This window comes from Oncorhynchus nerka, linkage group LG17 (genome assembly GCF_034236695.1).
Source record: "Oncorhynchus nerka isolate Pitt River linkage group LG17, Oner_Uvic_2.0, whole genome shotgun sequence".
Classification (NCBI taxonomy): domain Eukaryota; kingdom Metazoa; phylum Chordata; class Actinopteri; order Salmoniformes; family Salmonidae; genus Oncorhynchus; species Oncorhynchus nerka.
The window spans coordinates 33,651,099-33,672,584 of record NC_088412.1 but is presented as its reverse complement, the minus strand read 5'-3'; the positions used below and the strand labels follow the sequence as shown (position 1 = coordinate 33,672,584).

The window sequence follows — 21,486 nt, the reverse complement described above, 5'->3', positions numbered from 1 at the left end:
TTTCTTGGCCCAAGCAAGTCTCTTCTTCTTATTGGTGTCCTTTAGTAGTTTTTTTGGCAGCAGTTTGACCATGAAGGCCTGATTCACACCGTCTCCTCTGAACAGTTGATGTTGAGATGTGTCTGTTACTTGAACTTTGTGAAGCATTTATTTGTGCTGCAATTTCTGAGGCTGGTAAGTAAACTCTAATGAACTTATCCTCTGCAGCAGAGGTAACTCTGGGTCTTCCTTTCCTGTGGCGGTCCTCATGAGAGCCAGTTTCATCATAGTGCTTGATGGTTTTTGCGACTACACTTTTTGCGACTGTTTTTGTGACTGTCATTACTCTTTGCTTATTTGAGCTGTTCTTGCCATAATATTGACTTGGTCTTTTACCAAATAGGGCTATCTTCTGTATACCACCCCTACCTTGTCACAGCACAACTGATTGGCTCAAACGCATTGAGGAAAGAAATTCCACAAATTCACTTTTAACAAGGAACACCTGTTATTCAAAATGCATTCCAGGTGACTACCTCATGAAGCTGGTTGAGAGAATGCCAAGAGTGTGCAAAGCTGTCATCAAGGCAAAACCCTTGAATGAGTAGGTGTGTCCAAACTTTTGACTGGTACTGTATGTGACGATGGTGGTGAAGGGGAGGACAGGAAGGTTTAAGTATATTTTACTGGATTTGCACTCTTTTTATGTTCTGAGCACCCCTGTCTTACACACACACACACACACACACACACACACACGGGTTGGGTTTGTTTTCCATCCTGTCCATGGGCTGTGTGAGGGGAAGTAGGGAGCGACGGGAAAGACGGACCTCCCCAATGCTGCTGTTTAGGTTGGCACGGCAACACGCCTCTCTCTCCACTGATGGGAACAGTCCTGGGACATAAAAGGTTCTCTAATACACTCTGGCCATCCGCTTTTTCTGTCTTTTTTTCTTGCTCTTTTCTTCTTGCTGTCTTTTCCCTTTCTCTCACTCTCGTTCTGCCTCCCATCCTTTCTCTCACTCTCTTTCTGCCTCCCATCCTTTCTCTCACTCTCTTTCTGCCTCCCATCCTTTCTCTCACTCTCTTTCTGCCTCCCATCCTTTCTCTCTGCCTCCCATCTTTCTGCCTCCCATCCTTTCTCTCACTCTCTTCTGCCTCCCATCCTTTCTCTCACTCTCTTTCTGCCTCCCATCCTTTCTCTCACTCTCTTTCTGCCTCCCATCCTTTCTCTCACTCTCTTTCTGCCTCCCATCCTTTCTCTCACTCTCTTTCTGCCTCCCATCCTTTCTCTCACTCTCTTTCTGCCTCCCATCCTTTCTCTCAGTTCATTCCTTGCTCTATGTCTCTCCTAGGCCCTGCTGCAGAGCACTAGTTACAGGGGGAAGTGGAGCGTGAGGGTGCATGGGTGATGATTAGGCTTGGTTAAGATTATTTCCCCAGTTCCCTCACTGCATTTATGAAATAACTCAAAATTAGCCTGCATTTTTAATTGGAAAACATTCATCAACCCATCGACCCCCTCTACACACACACACACACACACACACACACACACACACACACACAGGGCCCTTAACCATGCTGAGAGATTATCAGAGAAGTCAATAGTGCAGCCTTCTCCGGTTCATCAGATGACATGAAACCCCAGGCTTTAATTAACGGAAATTAAACTGGTCAGAAGGTTAGGCCATGGTGTGCTTGTGTGTGTGTGTGTGTTTTTGTTTGTCTGTGTGTGTGTGTGTGTGTGTGCGTGTGTTTTTGTTTGTCTGTGTGTGTGTGTGTGCGTGCGTGCGTGCGTGTGTGTGTGCACGCGCGTCACACTCAGCCCACTCCACTTTTTCTGTCGTCATCAGTAATACAAAACAGCCTGTTCCCTTCATCCACAGCGATCCTGTTTTGAAGGTTGACCATTGCAATATCGCTTTAGGTTTTGACCCCAAACGGGGTTTCATCTCTGAACCAGGCCCAATGTGTTGTTTACACCTCCAGACTGACCGTGGGCTTTATGGAGTGTGTTAAACCTCAGCTCAGAATTCTTCCTCTGTGTGTTTATGGACAGGACATTCATATCATAAAAGGCTAGTCATAAGCAGTTATAACTACAAGAATGGAGAGGGACACTCGTCCTCTTCTCCTCTCCTCCTACCCACACACTCACTCGCACACACACACACACACACACACACACACACACAGACACACACACGCTGGCTCCAGAGAACCCCTTTCTGTGACAGTGGCCCCCCTGCACACGCATCAGTGCAGGCTGGGGTCACCCTGTCACCCTCTAACACAGGGTTAGTTGAGAGGTCCTGTTGGGCCTCCTGTCCTCTCTACTCCCCCGTGTGTCTCCCCTCTCTGTCCTCTGTGTGCCCCCTGAACCGCTCTCTACTTCCCCCTGACCTTTCTCTCCCATCAACCCCAGAGCTACCCACATAGAGGGTCATCCAGTTATATGAAACTACAAATGCATCTGCAGCACTCCTACTGTACAGAGAGCCAGAGACGGGGAGAGTTTGAAGGGGTCTCAATACTAATGGAAATAGACTAGGGACTGGATGTGTGCTTGTGCCTTCGTGTTCTCCTGTTCCCAGAGTATTCTGTGTTTTACGGCTTATCTGTGTTGTATCTGGCTGCTACTAGAGAGCCTGTTTATATTACGGATCCCAGACAGCGGTGAGAGATGACCTGCCACTCTGTACCCGCTTTCCTTCCCAAACTGTCCCCTCTCCTCCGTGTCCCCCCCCCCTCACTCCTACAGCTCTGCTATCAACTACTCGCAACTAGTTATCTCTCACTCGGCTCAAGTTACTCTGTGATTGACTTGTTTTCCCTAACCCCTTACAATTACATTAAGTACTGCATGAAATGATTAGCGTTTGGAATGGAGTTGCTTTTGGGACTTGTGAGAAGATCTAGACAACTTTCATTAGCATGTGTTCCATACGTTTGACATCCCGGGCCTACATTTAGATTGTAGTACAGAGACAATGGAGGTGGTAGTAGTAGGGGAGAGAAACGGATTCTCTGCTGGTACTGGACACTGGACAGTAGAGAAGTGATAGATAGAGGGAATAGATGGGTAGTTCTGGTCCTAGTGGTTGTGTGTGCTCCTCTACTACAGCCCTGATGCCAGATGGAAGCTCTCCCGCCGCTCGGCTTTGCTCTGCGCTGGCCGGGTCATTTCCTGTCAGGAGGCCTGGTGTTAATCAAGCCCTGAGCCAGGGGGAACGCCCTCCAGACCCCCTTTTACTCCCCTAGTACTGCTACCCCTCTCCTCCACAGCCTTTACTGCTCCCCTCGCTTCCCTCTATTGCTACCCCTCTCCTCCTCTCCAATTCCTCACTGGATCAGCAGGCACAACATGCTCATCTAAGCGCTCGTCCCCACAGACCTTAGGACAGGGATATACAATACCAATATCAGTAAACTTGTGACTCATTCAAACCCACTATTCCACAGTAATAGCTCCTCTGTTACACTGTTCCTTAGAAATAACAGACAGGGGTCAATCTGTTTCAGCATCGTTGGTGTAGCTGCTTCCAGCTGTGCCCTCAGCAGCGCCTCCCTCAGGTGGAGGAGAGAGAGAGCAGCTGTCAGTTGGTTCTCCCAGCAGCAGCAGTCAGTACCTAGAGAGAGATGAGTGTTCTTCCTGTGCTGTTGCTGTTCCACTACCACAGAGGAAGGGGATCCAGGGACTCTGATAAGCTCTGTTGTGAGTAAATACAGAAAACTGTCTCACCCTCCTCGCTCTCTCTTCAACCCAAGATCTCCACGCTCTCGGGTCTTTCTCGGCGCACCCTTTTTCACTCTCGCTCTCGCCGTTTCCGTCTTCTCTCCATTTTGCACAAAAGCACACTCACTTTCTCCCCCTTCTATCACTCTCCCTCTCCCCCCCGCTCTGTTATCTGCTCTGAGTGAGCCAGGTCTCTCTCTTGGTCCTCTCCGGTTGTCTGTCTGTCTCCCGCTGGCTCACACACACTCACACACACTCACACACACTCACACACAGGTCAGCTCTGCTCTTTGATGCTGACAGCTGCTTTACGTCTGCGCTCCGTCTATGAGCTCACCCCCTCTCACATCCGCCCGGCTAAACCCCGTTTAAACCCAGGTGAACCTCTCACTTCCGCCCGGCTAAACCCCGTTTAAACCCAGGTGAACCTCTCACTTCCGCCCGGTAAACCCTGTTTAAACCCAGGTGAACCTCTCACACTGAGAGAGATGGAGAGATAGACAGAGAGAGAGAGAGATGGCGCTATGGATGCGAGTGCTTGGCAGACTTTACTAGGTGAGAGGCACTTTATAGAGGAGCCCTGTCATCTCACGGCTCTCTGTAATATCTGTGGTGTTGTAGCGTTACTGTATGTGGTGTTAGTTTGTGTGAACAGAGAGTTCTGGAAAGGCCATTTAAGACTATGTAAACTCTGACCTCTGAAAATAAAATACATTAGAAGACACACACACACACACACACATTCCTCCTAATGGGTTATTCAGTCCCTCAGGCTAAACCCCTTAGACGCTTCATACTCTGTAAGACGTATAGATCCCCTCAGCCCTCTCTGACCCTGAAGACTGTCTGCCTGCCTGCCTCTCTCTGACTCCCCTGTTAAAACAACCTCTATTTCTGGCTGTCTTTTAATTTCCTCTCTGCTCTGTAGAGATAGCAAATCCTAAGAATATCCACTGGAGGGTAGACCTACAGTATGTGTTATGTGTTACGGACTTACGGGATATGTGGTTCTAATTTACTAGTTTCCTGTTGGCTCCCTCTCTCCGCCAGCCATTCCTCCTCCCTTCTCTCTCTCTCTTCAAGCTGATGACTCCTGAATAGCCCATAACATCACTGTAGTGTTGATTAGTGGTATACAATTCTTGTCAGTCTTTATTGAGCAATGGAACACCTCATTGCATTGTGTTGACAGTGTCACATTAGTTCTGATAGATCATCTAGTGTTGACAATGGACGTTTTATACAGATGTAGGATCTTAATTTGAGCCACTTTGCTACAGCAGGAAAGTAATCCTGCAGCAACAGGAAATCTGAATTATTATGTGGATTACAATTCATTGGCATTTTTGTAGGGATTGATACATTTTTCATAAGGGAAAATCAAGTGCGAATTTTCAAAGTGGAAATTAAAAACCTCAGAAGCCTTTTGAAACCTTAAATACACTACAAGTTTTACAAGTTATCCTGCACCAGGGTGATCAAATAAAGATTCTGTATTCAAATGTTTATTACAAGATGATGAAGCAATGTACAGATGCTTTTCTTCACAATTCTTGATGATTTAACAAAATAAACATTTTCAGTACAACATATTATGGTTTTCCCATAGTAACACCCCTTAGTTGACATTTAATAATACATGTGTGTGTATTTTTACAGTAACAAACTCTCCAGCTCCATCCCTATCCTGTCTGGTCAAACCCTCCTTCTCTGTCACATCTGGGTCTCAGGTGGGAACATAGGTCTCCTGTAGGGCCTCCATGCGTCACTGTACTATTCAAGAGCCCCCAACACACACTCCAACACACACTTTCAACAAGTCCAGAGCCCTTACACACACTTATACATCCCCTCCCTCTTCATACATCCCCTCCCTCTTCATACTTCCCCTCCCTCTTCATACATCCCCTCCCTCTTCATACTTCCCCTCCCTCTTCATACTTCCCCTCCCTCTTCATACTTCCCCTCCCTCTTCATACATCCCCTCCCTCTTCATACATCCCCTCCCTCTTCATACATCCCCTCCCTCTTCATACTTCCCCTCCCCTCTTCATACTTCCCCTCCCTCTTCATACATCCCCTCCCTCTTCATACATCCCCTCCCTCTTCATACTTCCCCTCCCTCTTCATACATCCCCTCCCTCTTCATACATCCCCTCCCTCTTCATACATCCCCTCCCTCTTCATACATCCCCTCCCTCTTCATACATCCCCTCCCTCTTCATACTTCCCCTCCCTCTTCATACTTCCCCTCCCTCTTCATACTTCCCCTCCATCTTCATACATCCCCTCCCTCTTCATACATCCCCTCCCTCTTCATACTTCCCCTCCCTCTTCATACTTCCCCTCCCTCTTCATACATCCCCTCCCTCTTCATACATCCCCTCCCTCTTCATACATCCCCTCCCTCTTCATACATCCCCTCCCTCTTCATACATCCCCTCCCTCTTCATACATCCCCTCCCTCTTCATACTTCCCCTCCCACACTCAGTATGATATACACACTGTAATCTACACTGAGTATACAAAACATGCTCTTTCCATGACATAAACTGACCAGGTGAATCCAGGTGAAAGCTAGGATCCCTTATTGATGCCACTTGTCCGCACAGTGATCAAAACTTGTTTTCTCGTGTCTCTCTCTTGTCCTTCTGCAACAGTCATATGGTGAGCAATGTGTTTAGAACATCGAATCGCAATACATTTAGGATCGTGAAAATATCATATCGTGAAGTCTCTGGCAATTCCCAGCCCTATTTATTACTATAACCCTCTGCCCTTAGTTTGTATGGGCCTCACACACACATACGTACACACCCACTGTCCAGAGGGCGTAACCCATATCCCATAATGTTTCTGTGTGTGTGTGTGTGTGTGTGTCATTGAAGTCAGGTCTATTTAACCCATGGGTGGAGTGAACAGCTCAAGGCTGAATATAATAAGTGGAGAGAGTGGGTACTAGTGGTCACTATGGTAATGAGCTGACCTCACCCGCGCTATAATTGTGTGTATGTCTGTGTGTTTACGTACGTGTGTGTACGCACCCATGCCTGTTTGTGTGATGGTGTGCATGCGTAGGTGTAAAAAGTTTGTGCGTGTGAACAAACTGAGGGCTAATGATTGCGCTGGCAGTATGATGACGTTTATTTTCTTTTGTGTTTGTAATGATACTCGAAACCTTATAATCATGGCCATCATCCATCAACCTCTACCACTGTGTGTGTGTGTGTGCGTGTGTGTGTGTGCGTGTGCGTGCGTGCGTGCGTGCGTGCGTGCGTGCACGTGTTGTAGGTCTTCTCTGTGAGATGCCCAGTTCTTGGTGGTTCATAACAGGAAGTGGGTGGTTAGGAGGATCTGACCGCTTCCTGTGATATGGAGCTTCCGCTGTGTCTGTGGGACTGCTGCCTCTTATCTCCTTTACTCTCTCCCACTCTTCTTCTCTCAATCTACAAATTCCTCCCTTCTTCCCTCTGTCTCACTTTCCCTATATACTGTATCAGAGTTCCTCTCACACATGTCAGCTTGTCTGAGCAAATAGCTTTGTCTGTGTGTGTGTTTTGTGTATGTATATGTCCCTGTCCTACAGTATATAGTTCCCAGTTCTTAGAGCTGCTGGTACACAATATATACAAAATGATGTGGACACACCTTCAAATTAGTGGATTCGGCTATTTCAGCCACACCCGTTGCTGACAGGTATATAAAATCGAGCACACGGCTATGCAATAAGTTTGTTCATCAAATTTCTGCCCTGCTAGAGCTGCCCCGGTCAACTGTAAGCGCTGTTATCGTGAAGTGGAAACGTGGAGGAGCAACAACGGCTCAGCTATGAAGTGGTAGGTCACACAAGCTCACAGAACGGGACCGCCAAGTGCTTAAGCGCGTAAGCGTATAAAAATCGTCTGTCCTCCGATGCAACACTCACTACTGATTTCCAAACTGCCTCTGGAAGCAAAGTCAGCACAATAACTGTTTTGTCGGGAGCTTCATGAAATGGGTTTCCATGGCCGAGCAGCCGCACACAAGACTAAGATCGCCATGCCAAGTGTCGGCTGGAGTGGTGTAAAGCTCTGAATGAACGCTTCACCATCTAGCAGTCTGACGGACTAATCTGGGTTTGGCGGATGCCAGGAAAACACTACCTGCCCAAATGCCTAGTGCCAACTGTAAAGTTTGGTGGTGGAGGAATAACGGCCTGGGGCTGTTTTTCATGGTTTAGGCTCGGCCCCTTAGTTCCAGTGAAGGGAAATGTTAACGCTACAGCATACAATGACATTCTAGACGATTCTGTGCTTTCAACTTTGTTTCAACAGTTTGGGGAAGGCTCTTTCCTGTTTCAGCATGACAATGCCCCCATGCACAAAGCAGGGTCCATAGAGAAATGATTATCTGCGAGGTCAGTGTGTAAGAACTTGACTGGCCTGCACAGAGCCCTGACCTCAACCCCATCAAACTAATTTGGGATGAATTGGAATGCCAACTGTGTGCCAGACCTAATCGCCCAACATCAGCACCCAACCTCACTAATGCTCTTGTGGCTGAATGGAAGCAAGTCCCCACACCAATGTTCCGACATCTAGTGGAAAGCCTTCCCAGAAGAGTGGAGGCTGTTATAGTAGCAAAGGGGGGCAACTCCATATTAATGTCCATGATTTTGGAATAAGACGAGCAGATGTCCACATAGGAGTGTATTTGTGCATTTGAATATGAATATCTTGGAGACCTGTTTGTTCTGACCCTCTCACCCTTCAACCCTCACCCTCTACCCCTCCCCACCCCCCCTCCCCACCCCATTCCCCACCCTTCATCCCTCACTGCCCTTTAGGCACAGAGGTTCTCATCTCGCCCCTCTCAGACCTCTCACCCCAAACCCCCCTCACACAGTGATAGCATAGACCTTACATCCTGCTACTCATCTCAGCCATTTGAAGTGAGGTCAATGTGCTCCTCTAATTATTGCAAAGAATAGCAACTTACACTGTATGTTGTCTGCCGTTCAAATGCCATCATTTTATCAAATACCATTAAGTTCACTATGTACTGTTGATCTCTTCTATCATATTAACATTCTCTTGCTGTCTGTTGTTTTCTAAGTACAGTACATCACTGTGACTGTAGGTCTGCTCAGCACCTCATCACTCTCTAGTTTGTACCGTATGTTCTGTCTGAGTCAGTCCTCAGAGGCATAGTGTGTGTATGACTGGTTCTGAATCCCTCCTGGTGGATGTTATAGTGCGTGCGTGTGTGTGGTTTACCGTAATAGTGTACTGTGTGATTCATACATTGTCATCTGCTTTGACTTTTCTGTGTAACTTGCCGTTTTAGGGGAAAAGAGCCACTCACACGATTAATCAATCAATCACGTGTGTGTGTGTGTGTGTGTGATCTGCACTCAGTGTGCCTCAACATGTGGCTTCAATCACCAGGCTCTGTTTGGTCCCACCCCAATGTACCCCTTCACTGAGAGTTATGGCTATTGATGGCGTCTTCATGTTTTTCAAGCAGGTCATTTTGGACCTGGTTTCAGAAATGAAGCCTGAGGTTCCTGTTACTCGTGTGTCTGTTCCCTGCATGTGTTTCATAGGTCTTTTTGCAGGCATTTGTGTGAATCTGATTCAAAATGGAGCCTGTGTGTGGCTGACTATGTGTGATGACTCATGATCATGTAGACAGACATAAAGTGTCAGATGGGTTTATTGGGGACTTTGTTTGTAAGAGGAAATTCACATTGACACAAATTGAAGGAGAGGCAGCACGACGAGATTGCAATTGACATAATATGTGCGTTCATTTTCGTCATTTACGTGACGTCCTTTGCCTTACTTTTCGTTGTGGTTCTGGCAACGAGACATTCTTGCTCTGCAGCTCCAAGTTTGCGTAAATACCGGTATCACAGTAGCCGCTGACGAGCCAGTAAGCTTGCAAAATATTCGACATTGCAAGCAATTTTTCCTCTAAAACATAGTAGCTAACGTTACACTCTTGAATAATGCAACCGGACAATATTACACTCTTGAATAATGCAACCATTCACAAGCATGTGTAGACAGGTAAAGAGTTTATGTTGTGGTTCGTACACACATTAATCAGCTAAATGTAGCTTGCGAGATAATAACACATTAGCATATCAAACATGGAGGTTTACCCCTTTCATACGAATATAAAAGTACAGCTTCCGCATTTTAAAGTGACCTTAGAACGAACAAGGCTTCATTTGATCAATATCATGGAAGTCTTTATATGAGGTAAACGCCAACGTTAATAATTCCCCTGGGCCCGGTGTCCCAAAAGCATATTAAAGGCTAAGTTCATTGTTAGAGCCTTTGTAGGAGTGTCGTTATATCACTCTGCACCGTTTCCCTTAAGCCATCATTATAGAGCCCCACAGTGGACAGGTCATAATGATCATAAAACCTAGCGTTTAATCACAGACATGGTTCCAATCTGGGGGGTTTCAGCATCATTTGAAGCACCTTTAACAGGGTCTGTGTTTCATGTAGACTTTCCCTGACATAACGTTTTGATAACCGTACAAATCTCTCTCGGACAAGGTGACTTTTGTCTATGTGTTCTGCTCTATTTACTCTCATATTCGAAAATACTAATTAACGGCAAAGACTACAAATCTTTGCTGTCAGCTAGTTAGCTACTGGCTATCCTGATCCAAAATGAAAGTTATATTGAACATTTTCATTTTAGCTAATATTTGTTGGCTTATTCATGCATTTGGACTTGTGTCTTATACAGAATACTATTCTAGTAGTAGTCAGATATTTACAATTGGCCATGAATATTAGGATTTTTTTTTTTGTGAAGAAGGCTGTATTGGCAACCTTGCCGTTTTTTTGACCAGATCCTCTTCTCCTTCAGATGGTGAAGGTCTATATTTAATCCCTTATTTCTGCCAACTGTATGAATGAGGTGAAATCTATTTCAATTCATGGTGCCAGAATGCACTGCTGTGTTAAAGCAATTCAGAACTAACTTGATGATATGTTCTGTTGAAGATTCAAAGCCAGAGGAACTAATTGGAGAATGCATCCATAATCAAGAATGAAGACGCATATTTATTTGACCAGAATGCACCTAGTCGGGCCTCCATCCCAGTCTGTATCACAACCGGCCGTGATTGGGAGTCCCACAGGGCGGCGCACAATTGGCCCATCATCGTCCAGGTTAGGGGAGGGTTTGGCCAGGGTGGGCCGTCATTGTAAAATAAGAATTTGTTCTTAACTGACTTGCCTAGTTAAATAAAGATTAAATACATGTAAATAAACTAGTTAACCATGAGCTAGCTAGCTAGATAACATGTATTATTTACATTTAAAACTTGCCCATGACAGATCACAGAATTTTCTATTTAAACTATGTATTCATTACTAAATGTAGCTAACATTAAATAGTTCATCCAGAGACTCTTAACCTTGAGTCGGCAGTCTCGTCGAGGTCATCATGTCCAGGTGAGTGACGTGAAGCTTGAAAGACATTTGTAGTTCTGTGTGATAGCCTCGTTAGCAGCTAACCGTCAGTTCATTTTTAAGGGGTGAATGCAGGCGAATATATTGATAAAAGTTCACTTGTCCGAGAGAGACTTACACGGCTATCAAAACGTTGTGCCAGGTTCAGCCTACACGAAGCGCTTCCTCTCAGTCTCACAACAGAATTAGATGTTCATCCATTTTTCTCAAATTTCTAAGATGTTACAAACTTTGCAATTCAAAGTGTTTAAGGTTAACTTTAGGAATTACCTCAGATTTTGTAAGGTTGGGGTTAAGTTTAGGCATTAATCATGAAAATGTAAAAGGTATGCAATCACCACTGTAAGTCGCTCTGGATAAGAGTGTCTGCTGAATACATGTAAATGTAAAATGATTTAGGTTAGGTCTTAGCTCCGAATGGTTAAGGTAAGGGTTAAGGTTTGCGAAAGGCTTAAAACTAAAATTTCAAAAACGTATTTCTATCACTGGTGGAAAAAACGATTGGAACAATTTCTGCTTTTGACCTCTAGGTTTTATGGGTATTATGTCACATATCTCTATGAATGTTTCACTTGAAAACGCTCGTAATCTAACCCCTACAGTCAGACCATTCGTAGAACGGCTAAGTGACATTAGGACATTAGAATACGCCGCCTCCAATATTTGCAGCCTTAGGTGGTGTTTTGGGAAAGGCCGTTGAAAGAAAGATGCATCGTTAAAACACTCGTAAGCCTAAGTTCCAGGCCCTGGTGAGTTGATCAGATTCTTGCTGCATGCTTCTTGCCTGGACAGTTTTACCTGTATGTTGGGCTCAACGAGACAATTTTGTTTATGCTGCCCTGCTTAGAGGAGGGGGGGGTAACTGTCAGGCGAGTGTCATGCGCGCCATCCGGAGGTAGCATTCAACCATGAGAAATAAGCAAGTTTACATTAGAGTAATGTCCCTCGAGAATCAATACCGCTCAAGAATCTCTTGAAATGAGAAAAGACTCTAAGTGAAAATCTGGCAGGTCGGAGGGGTTTATTTGGGTTTCAGGTATCAAATGAAACCCACTGCTTTTTCTCATTATCTCTCCCATCCACTCTTATCTGTTTTCATTGTAATGGTTTTACAGAGTCAATAAACACTCATACACACATATGTACTCACACAAATACACACACTCACATTGCCATACAGATGCAGAAAGACCTACTGATTCACACACAGGCGCGTGCACACACACGGACACAAACACACCACTACCAACGTCCATTGCCTTGTCTCTCAGGTCATTGTGGTTTCAGAGATCAGACACAAACATTCAACCGTACCCTGCCCTCCCTCAACCCCTACCCACTTAGTTCAGGCCAGGAGCACCCAGGGACATCCTGAGGGGAGAGCCCACCCTCCCCCTCCTACCATCTACCCATAACCCCCCTAAAATCATTATCGCAGGATCACAACACAGCCCCTCCACATTCACATTATCTGTCTCTGTCTCCCCTGAGAGCTAGCCCCACATCACAGTTATCATTCAACACACACTCTCTTTCACGTGCGCACACACACACACAAATGCACACAAACTGAACAGAGGGAGGATCAAAGGTTAATCATGCACACTCCTGTTTCTCGGTCCTTCTCAATGTAGTGTGTGTGTGTGTGTGTGTGTGTGTGTGTGTGTGTGTGTGTGTGTGTGTGAGACCCAGTTTATGTGCGCGTGTCTGTCTGTCCGCACTAATGAATTGTTTAAGGAGTATTTTTTTTTCAAACAATAAATAAACAGATCTTACTTACTTCTCTGAATCTTTGTTTCTTTTACTCTCTCCTCCTTGCCCTTTCTTTATGGATTTACTCAAGCCAAGGGTAGTTTTCCCTCTGAAACTGAATCTCTTTTTACTTTAGGTGATTTCAGGCAAACACTATTTTCTATTGGATTTGTAAAACCAGCTATTAGTTTGATCTATACTCTCCTATAAAGCTCTGTGTGTAAAGGCATCAGCATGCTTTAGTTCGGCTTTGGTCTAGCCAAACTCCGCTTGGCCAACTGAACGAGTGTGCTCACATACTCCCTTAAAAGACCTTCGGTTCAAAAAGAAGAAAAAAGCGACAATAGTACTGTTTGTCCATCTTGAGACGCCGTAGCCAGTATACACTTCCTCAAAATAGTCAGAATTAATCTTAGATTACTCAAGAAATCTGTCATTAATTTTGATGTTTTTGCCAAGTAGATCTTAGTCGCGCAATTTTACATCTAACTAAGATGTTGTGCAGTATTTCGTAAGTGAAGAAATTTGCATGAAAACGAATCGTCTCTCGTTGAATGACAAGAGACACTTAATTGAAGTATCCCTACTGTTGGCCAATCACCAACGAAGGGGCGTAGACTTACCGCTACCGAGAAAGAAAAAAATACGAACAGCCAAAAAAACAATGACCGAAGACCAACGGCCGAAGACCAAAACAAACAAAAACATTCAAAACAAAACATCATCATTAATATATGCACAAACTGTTCCAAACTGTTTTGGATGGGAAGCCTTAAGATGGCTACAAGCTCTTTTCGTTGCATTCCACCCAGAGAGGAAGGCCGCCTTGTGTAGTGTATATCCACTAGGGGACTTGGGGAGCAAGAGTAGCTGACCAAGCAAGAGGAGCCGAGGCACTCTTTTTTGACTAGCTAGCGACGATGTTTGAACTTCCGGATCCGGTGTTATATACCTGTTTACAAATGCTAGCTACATGTCAGGCTAGTCCGGTGTTATATACCTGTTTACAAATGCTAGCTACATGTCAGGCTAGTCTGGTGTTATATGCTTTATGACACTATTTCTTAGCCGCAGAAGCAAACATGTCTCTTTTTGAATTGCAATTGCTAGAGTTTGAGGAGCAAGAGCTTGAACTAGGGCTGTTGCGGTGACCGTATTACCAACTGGCGGTCATGAGTCATGAAGGCAGTCAAATTCCACATGACCTTTTAGTCACTGTAATTAGACTTCTCCAAGCTCCGAGGCTGCTGATGGTCATTAGTAGCCTACCAAACTTGCTAACTGCCTGGTACTCAGCACTCTACTGTCCCTCTAATCACATTGACATCAATGCAAATGTAATCTAAAATTTAATCAAACACTTCATGAGAGCCAATGAGCTCATGTTGCGCAACATTTCCATAGGCTATGCAATTGCGGGAGAAAACAGAGTGATGGCCGCTAATAAAAAGAGGAGGATCCCATCATTTTTATATAGGCTAGGCCTACTATATTTATTTCTCAACTTTCCTAATATTAAGCACATTGCTTATATTTACAACAGTATAGCCTACCTGACTGGCATGAAAATAAACCACGCATGAAAATAAACCACGGGGAAAAGTGTCCTCCATTCGCTATTTAAGTGCATAGATGACATGCATTTTTTTCCCCGCTGCACCTGTTTCAATACAGGTGCATGATAACGGTCCATTCGAAATCACTCTTTACAAATCACAACAAAGAGTACTATAATGACAGTCACTTTATCCTTGTTTTAGTTGTTCATGTATTTTTGGCGAAGCTAGACCCTCAAGACATTGACCTAACCTTGTGTTATGTGTAGTGGCCTTTCAATGAGAACTTTCCTGCTGTGGTACATGGGTGAGAATGGCTGTCCAGCTGTAGACAATAAGACTAGACCCTCGAGACATTACATAACACAAGGTTGTACATGGTCATGTGTAGTGGCCTTTCAATGGAGACCCTTCCTCCTTTTCGTACAATGGTGAGTGTCCAGCTGTAGATAATAAGGACAACCCCCCCAAGACATTAACCTAATCTACATAGTTCATGTGCAAAGCAGTACAAGTTTGCTGAGTGACTGATTCAAAACAGGAGTATTTTCTGCCAGTACAAAGACAAATACCTTTTACATATGTATTGACTATCACAAAAGGAACATGGTGGAATATGAAACCATGTAATACACAGATGAAACAAGTTGAACAGCAGTAACATGTGAATGAGGAAATAAGTATAAACATGCGCCAGCAACCGTTTTTTGGGGTGAGACAAATGGGGAGACGTTGATCAGCAGGAATAGACACCGACCATGGTGCCACGACGTCGTAGGCGTCCTTTCCTGGACACTGCTGTCGTGTCTTTATATCATCAACCCGCTGCATGATGTCAGTGTCCAAAGGATCCTCAGCTGTCTTCCTCTTCTGGCCATTGGAGCAGGGTCGTGGAGATGGGGCGGAGGTTGATTGAGTTGCAGGGAGCACTGGTGCGCCTGGATGGTGGATTGGGGGTTAAGAAGGGACTGGGTTTTGGGGGGAGAGGAACCGGAGAGGCCGATGTTTGAACTTGCTCTGCTAATCATTATGATAACACAGGCATTGAATATTTCCCGTTCGCAATTTCTCCCATCCAGAAAAGAGGTGATTTCACGTTCTAAATAGGTTTGCTAAACATAAAAACACAAACACACACACATTGACTGTACAAAAGGACTTGGCTGCATGACGAGTACATACTGTATCTGACATATTGGTGTCTGTATGATGATGTTTCACGTGAACACGAAGCTAATCCAACCCAACCCAGAGGGGATACCGGGGAAAAAAATATTTAGGAGTGTGCAAAACTGTCATCAAGGCAAAGGGTGGCTACTTTGAAGAATCTCAAATATAAAATATATTTTGATTTGTTTCACCCTTTTTAGTTACAACGTGATTCCATATGTGTTATTTCATAGTTTTAAATGTCTCCACTATTATTCTACAATGTAGAAAATAGTCAAATAAGGAAAAACATCCAAACGTTTTACTGGTACTGTACATTTAGGCAAAGGGAAAGGGGATACCTGAATGCATTGGACCACCAGGGTCCTCTCCATCCTCTACACTCTCTCTTATAGGAGCCCCACAGAGGAAGTTGCTCCCACTATTTCAGGCTTCATTTCCTGCCCTGGAGATGAAATGCACGTTTAGGTTCCACCTCCGAAGAATGACGAAGGCTTCATATTAATGAATTGGGTGTGGGAATTTTGTTTGATAAACATCAACAAATAGGGCACAGACAGCTGTCAGTGTAGCTAGCTAGCATGCTAACCTTATCTCGCTAACTAATGTTATCTGTTGCTGTTAAAAAAATAAAAATACTACATCATATTGGAAAGATTAGCTAGCTGGCTGTATGGCTGGTTCTGGAGCTGGGTTTGTCAAAAGCATTGGTTTAGGGACGACTTCGCCACAGATGGAAACTACTGACCTATCTTTGACTTCGCCATCTATTGTTATCGCTAGAATTTGCCATCTTCTGTAAATTGCAGCCGCAAATCAAATAGAAATGAATCAAATCCAATCAAATGTTCATTGTCACATGCTTCGTCAACAGCTAGTGTAGACTAACAGTGAAATGCTGTCCAAACATTGCAGAATATAATCAAATAAAAATTATAACTGCCTTCATTTTGCTGGAACCCTGGAAGAGTAGCTGCTGCCAATGGGGATCCATAATAAATACAAATAATAATGTTAAAAAATTGTAACACGAGGAATAAATACACGATGAGCAATGATAGGGAAATGTGTGTATGTGTTGGTGTGTCAGTGTTAGAATGTGTGCGTGTGTGGGTAGAGTGCAGTTGTGTGCAAAGAGTCAAAAATGGTCATTGCAGATAGTCCGGGTAGCTATGTGATTAACTATTTATCAGTCTTATGGCTTGGGGGTAGAAGCTGTTCATGAGCCTTTTGGTGCCAGACTTGACGCTCCGGTACCGCCAGTACCATAAAAAACAGTGACTTGGGTGGCTGGAGTCTTTGACAATGTTTAGGGCCTTCCTCTGACACCACTAGGGTATAGAGGTCTGGACGTCAGGGAGTTTGACCCAGTACGCACTACCCTCTGTAGCGCCTTGCGGTTGGATGCCGAGTAGTTTCCATACCAAGTGGTGTCGCAGCCAGTCAAGATGCTCTCAGTGGTTCAGCTGTAGAACTTTTTGAGAATCTGAGGGCCCATGCCAAATCTTTTCAGCCTCCTAAATAGTCCGAAAGAATACGATGAAGCTTCGGTAGTATGGATAACTTTTGAAAGATAGTTGATATGCGTTTTTCTACATTGTAATGGACAAGGCGCAACGTTGCGTAGGCTACTGACAGGCCTCGGCTGCGGTACAGCAAAGCCAAGTCAGCCCTTGCTCCAGGTTCTCACAGGGGAAGTGAAATTACAGGCTACGTGACTTTGCTCATGATCATTCACACCACAAATGACATGTAACTAACTATAAGCTACTTAGGTTTTCTTTCGCAGGTGCCTTTTCGTTATCTGGATAGACACTTGTGGTTTCTAGCTAACGTTATAACAATTAAAGTAGTGGAGCATGTAGTGAAGCAAAACTTTAGTTGTCAAAACCATTCACCTTGGGGTGACGGGGGGAGAGGGTTTGCAAAATGCTCCCATATAACACAATTATTCCATTCATTTGAATACAGACTAGCTCAAAAATAAGTGAACATTTACAAATTATCCAATTGATTCTGAGAATTTTCTGGTAAGAAACAAGTTATTTTAATTAGCTCCATAGCTCAGTGAATACAAGGATGTTTGGCTCATTTCAGTCATGAAGAGGAATAGCTTTGCAGCTGTTTCTGATTAATATGCATGCTGGTGGGTGGTATCATTCAAATAAAACCCAGCCCTGAAGTGAAACACAGGTTGAAAATAATTTGTATGTCATATCATAGGAATAGACTCCGCATTCACATGGATTTGCACACAAGTGGGCAGTTCAGATTTGTCACTTCCAGCACAAATGTATCATGCTTATTGACTAAAGTCATTGTGCAACATCATGGGTAAGCTCAAATGTGTTTCTACTGGTGTGGGGCGTTTAATCTGTCTCGCTCTTCATTCTTTCGCTCTGTTGTCCATCTTTCCTTTCTTAGTTCTGATATTTCTTCTTGCGGCCGTGACTTCTGTCTCTCTTTTGAAATGCAACTGCTTCATGTTGTGGCAGATGTACAGTTGAAGTCTGAAGTTTACATACACCTTAGCCAAATACATTTAAACTCAGTTTTTCACAATTACTGACATTTAATCCTACTAAAAATTCCCTGTTTTAGGTCAGTTAGGATCACCACTTTATTTTAAGAATGTGAAATGTCAGAATAATAGTAGAGAGAATGATTTATTTCAGCTTTTATTTCTTTCATCACATTCCCAGTGGGTCAGAAGTTTAGATACACTCAATTTATATTTGGTAGCATTGCCTTTAAATTGTTTAACTTGGGTCAAACATTTTGGGTAGCCTTCCACAAGCTTCCCACAATAAGTAGGGTGAATTTTGGCTCATTCCTCCTGGCAGAGATGGTGTAACTGAGTCAGGTTTATAGGCCTCCTTGCTCGCACATGCTTTTTCAGTTCTGCCCACAAAGTTTCTATAGGATTGAGGTCAGGGCTTTGTGATGGCTACTCCAATACCTTGACTTTGTTGTCCTTAAGCCATTTTGCCACAGCTTTGGAAGTATGCATGGGGTCATTGTCCATTTGGAAGACCCATTTGCGACCAAGCTTTAACTTCCTGACTGATGTCTTGAGATGTTGCTTCAATATATCCACGTAATTTCCCTTCTCATGATGCCATCTATTTTGTGAAGTGCACCAGTCCCTTCTGCAGCAAAGCACCCCCACAACATGATGCCGCCACCCCCGTGCTTCACGGTTGGGATGGTGTTCTTCGGCTTGCAAGCCTCTCCCTTTTTCCTCCAAACATAACGCTGGTCATTATGGCCAAACAGTTCTATTTTTGTATCATCAGACCAAAGGACATTTGTCCAAAAAGTACAATCTTTGTCCCCATGTGCAGTTGCAAACAGTAGTCTGGCTTTTTTATTATGGTTTTGGAGCAGTGGCTTCTTCCTTGCTGAGCAGCCTTTCAGGTTATGTCGATATAGGACTCGTTTTACTGTGGATATAGATACTTTTGTACCTGTTTCCTCCAGCATCTTCACAAGGTCCTTTGCTGTTGTTCTGGGATTGATTTGCTCTTTTCGCACCAAAGTACATTCATCTCTAGGAAACAGAATGTGTCTCCTTCCTGAGCGGTATGACGGCTGTGTGATCCCATGGTGTTTATACTTGCGTACTATTGTTTGTACAGATGAACGTGGTACCTTCAAGCATTTGGAAATTGCTCCCAAGGATAAACCAGACTTGTGGAGGTCTACAATCTTTTTTGGCTGATTTTATTTTATTTTCCCATGATGTCAAGCAAAGAGGCACTGAGTTTGAAGGTAGGCCTTGAAATACATCTATAGGTACACCACCAATTGACTCAAATGTTGTCAATTAGCCTTACAGAAGCTTCTAAAGCCTGACATCATTTTCTGCATTTTCCAAGCTGTTTAAAGGCACAGTCAACTTAGTGTATGTAAACTTCTGACCCACTGGAATTGTGATACAGAGAATTATAAGTGAAATAATCTGTCTGTAAACAATTGTTGGAAAATGTTCTTGTGTTGTGCACAAAGTAGATGTTCTAACCGACTTGCCAAAACTATAGTTTGTTCATAAGAAATTTGTAGATTGGTTGAAAAACTAGTTTTAATGACTCCAACCTAAGTGTATGTAAACTTCCGACTTCAACTGTATTTCGTATTATTCCTACTGGGGAAGAAACGGTCATCCCTAAAACCTTGTTGATTTCACACATGCTGGCTGCATGGCTGTGTAAATGTGTCTCTGTTTGAGACATGGGTTTGCATACTTGTGAAACATGAACTTTCTCATAAATCATGCATTGATCTCTAGATGAGTTTTCCAGGAAGTTATACATTCAGTTAGGATTTGACCGGTTGTGGACCAGAGTTCACATTTAGCTCCATGCCCAGCTGTGTCCTTATCCCCCAGTATACTACAGTACAGACTCCCTGCTTCCTGTTGTTGTCCCCCCCCCCCCACACACACACACGCTTGCCACTCTCCATACATAGCCTACTGTACAGTAATCTCTACCCCTCATTAGCACCATCTGAGGAAGAAGAACACTGAACTCTAGTTCGGTGTGTCAGGGAAACTGACTAGGCTTTACATGTTTAAACCTCACTCCCCGCATATGTTGAGAACTGAAAATCATCTTTGTATACATGTGTGTTTGTGCTCATGTTAGTGAGATGGGCTGATCCTTTGTGCCCCAGGGTGAATCTCATGTCGGAGCTTCCCGAGTGTCCAACTAGCCACACCTTCCCCTTCCCCACTCTGTGGTGTAGTTCATTACTGTGTAACACATGAGGCTGTCCTGAGGTGTCCCCCGTCCGCCCCTTCATTAGTGATGTACACTGTAGAGGAGCAAGGCACAACTCAGGGCATTATCTCTGGAGCTCTGACACACTCTGAGTATCACACTGGTTTCCACGCTGTCTGGTTGGTGACATTATAAAGCTTGCCCCTCTCTGGCCCACTCTGGACACTTCTATAGATTCCAACTTTTCAGTTTTAGAACCCTCGAGAGTTTTAAACATCAATCATGAACTTGGGTTTTTCTCGCAATGTCTTTTTATTATTCTTTTTTTTATATATATTTAAGCGTAAAAGAGGCAGGAAATGGCATTGGGGGAGAAGGATGGAGTGAGATATGTGGAATGAGAGAGTAGGCAGAGCGAGCAGACAGAAAGAGTGGAGAAGAAGGGATTGGGACAAGCCTCTAAGCCTCTTCAGCATAGTGTTGCACATCTGGGCCACAACCCACCTTTTTTATCGAAACCAGAGAGAAGTTGGACAGAGTAAAAAATGACGCTAATCTCCCTGAGGAGACTGAGATAAAACAGCCCAGTTGTGGCAGCAGCAGCATTTAGTGGAGGGGGATAGGGAGGCGAGGGCGCCCGAGCAGGGAGGGAGGGAGGGAGGGAGGTGTGTGTGTGTGTGTGTGTGTGTGTGTGTGTGTGTGTGTGTGTGTGTGTGCGCATGGGGGTTTGGGACTGGGGGGGGTCCCTAGATGCTGTCAGTCCACGGTGTCACATTGCCCTCTAGTGGTGATGTTGACTTTCTCTGTTTTTCTGTTGAAGACTGCTGGAGAACAGCAGACGACAGGGAGCTGGTCCAACACAGAGACAGGCAGAGCCTCCAACAGGCTGTAGGTTAGCTCAGAACCCCTCTCATCTTAGTGGGCATTTCTGTGCCTGTCTGTCAGACTGTGCATACAGTATGTTCAGAGATCGAGAGCTGTTATTTTCCTCTGCCTTGATAATACTAGTCTATGTTCTGTCCCATTCCCTTTACAGCCAGCAGGGGGAAAGGCTTGTTTACTTCCGATGGAGAGAAAAAAATGGACTGGT

At 44.3% G+C, this 21,486-nt stretch overlaps 1 long non-coding RNA gene across 1 annotated transcript in view; it reads left to right on the top strand.

Moving 5' to 3' along the window:
* The first annotated feature begins 1,846 nt into the window (after nucleotides 1-1,846).
* The window catches only part of LOC115145122 (uncharacterized), a 66,414-nt gene continuing 46,774 nt past the window's right edge, over nucleotides 1,847-21,486 (top strand). Inside the window, exon 1 of the long non-coding RNA XR_003865914.2 lies at nucleotides 1,847-3,697. This is a non-coding gene — a long non-coding RNA (uncharacterized LOC115145122). The remainder of the gene's footprint in view (nucleotides 3,698-21,486) is intronic.